Source organism: Homalodisca vitripennis, unplaced genomic scaffold (genome assembly GCF_021130785.1).
Source record: "Homalodisca vitripennis isolate AUS2020 unplaced genomic scaffold, UT_GWSS_2.1 ScUCBcl_133;HRSCAF=1324, whole genome shotgun sequence".
In the NCBI taxonomy this organism is placed as follows: Eukaryota; Metazoa; Arthropoda; class Insecta; order Hemiptera; family Cicadellidae; genus Homalodisca; species Homalodisca vitripennis.
The window spans coordinates 82,762-84,612 of record NW_025776255.1 but is presented as its reverse complement, the minus strand read 5'-3'; positions in this window follow the sequence as shown (position 1 = coordinate 84,612).

Genomic DNA, 1,851 nt, shown 5'->3' with positions numbered 1-1,851 from the left:
TTTTCAAAATTTTCATGGAAGGGAAAAACCTCCATTTGATATCCATTTCATGTCCAAAGTCAACCGTGGAATCTTATCTTAAATACTATCTTTTCTTAAAAATATTTCATCGTTTAAATTTCATAAATAAAAACATTAATAAGTTCATGAGACCAAGCATACTTAAAATACATATGTGCCTATTAATTGAATATAAAGTACATTTTGAGTTTAAAAACTACGGCAAATCTCGTTTTATATGACACTACACAGGTTTTTTTTCATTATTAGGTTCACAATGAATTTATGAGGTCTAAATTTATATATAAAGTAACATAACATGGAAACAAAGAAAAAATAGGCTGTATATATTTATACGAATGTCAAGTTATTTTCAGAAACGTATCGGAGTTAACTAAAATCACATGCCCGTTTAGGAATACTTCATACAAACTGAAAATAAATCAAATAAATGTATCGAACACTTAATTAACCCAAATTATTCATTTATTTAAAATACGGATGAAGCATTATATAGCTTATATATAGCATTTTATATAGCCAACAGCCAAGTTATGGAAACGATTTTAAGACTGTATTCGATACACTATGAAAAGGAACAAATTCTTTGCTTGTATATTTTCAGGATAAAAAGTCATTTAAAATAATTTATTGTAAGACAATGAGGTGTATAAATATAATTAAAGCGCAGTAAAGCCGTATTATGCCAAATCTCTGAGGGAATATGGATTTAGGGAGCATTTGCATGACAAGAACATTAGCCGGGTATCTATATCCAATTATGCCAATGTTTGTACGGTACTTAGGCTTCAAACGGCTTAGTACTAAGTAGCGTTACATTATGACCCTGTAACATTTTGATAATATAAGCTTTGAGTAACATGTCTATGACGTCAAACGAAAACAATCTTCTTTATCGGTTTGTATCTGCAATAGCTTTTGATTAAGGCAAATCTGTAGACAGGTAATATAGTACAAACACTAAAAACCATATAAAAATCATTTTTCAAATACCAAGGTAAAATAAATGTAAACACACATGTAAAGAGATTATTTATGCAAAAAAATTATTATTTGTTCAATGTAAAATACTCACACTGGTTTCTTTGTCAATGCTGACATGAATTGATTATTGGCCTGAATATAATATTTTCTATATTTCAAATTTTAATTTATAAATCTCTTGAAGTAGTCATGTTATTTTGTCATAATTGTATTATACACCGTATTATGGAAGTAAAAACAAAATCTTTATAGAAACTCTACTGAAAAGCTTTACACTAAGAGTGATGTTTATGAATTCAATCTAGCTAATGGGGAAATCTGAAAACCTGCATAAAAGAGGTTATATTCTAATATAAAAATAAGCATACATATTATGTTAAAGAATCTTGGTTTTATATCAGTTCTATATTAGTTTTAAAAGCAAGTGCGTGCGGACCATCAGTAATATAGTTAAATAAACATTTAATTGTATATAAAAAGAGATTGACATAGGACTATAAAATACTGTAAGTAAATTTAATTTTATAATATATTGCAGTGGATACGAGGTGTGTTAGAAAAATAATGAGACTGATTTCATACTAACCAAAGTTTTTATTATTTTCAAACAACAATGTTATCACCTTCAAAGTAGTTTCCTTGGGCAGCTATACATCGGCGGAGTCGTCGTTCCCACTCTTGGTAGCAGCGCTGGAAGTCTTCAATTGGTATGGCTTTTAACTGGTCGGTCACAGTCTTTTGAATGTTCTCCAGAGTTCCAAAATGACGTCCTTTTAGGACATGTTTCAATTTCGTGAAGAGGAAAAAGTCACAAGGACTTAAATCAGGTGAATAGGGGGGTTGAGG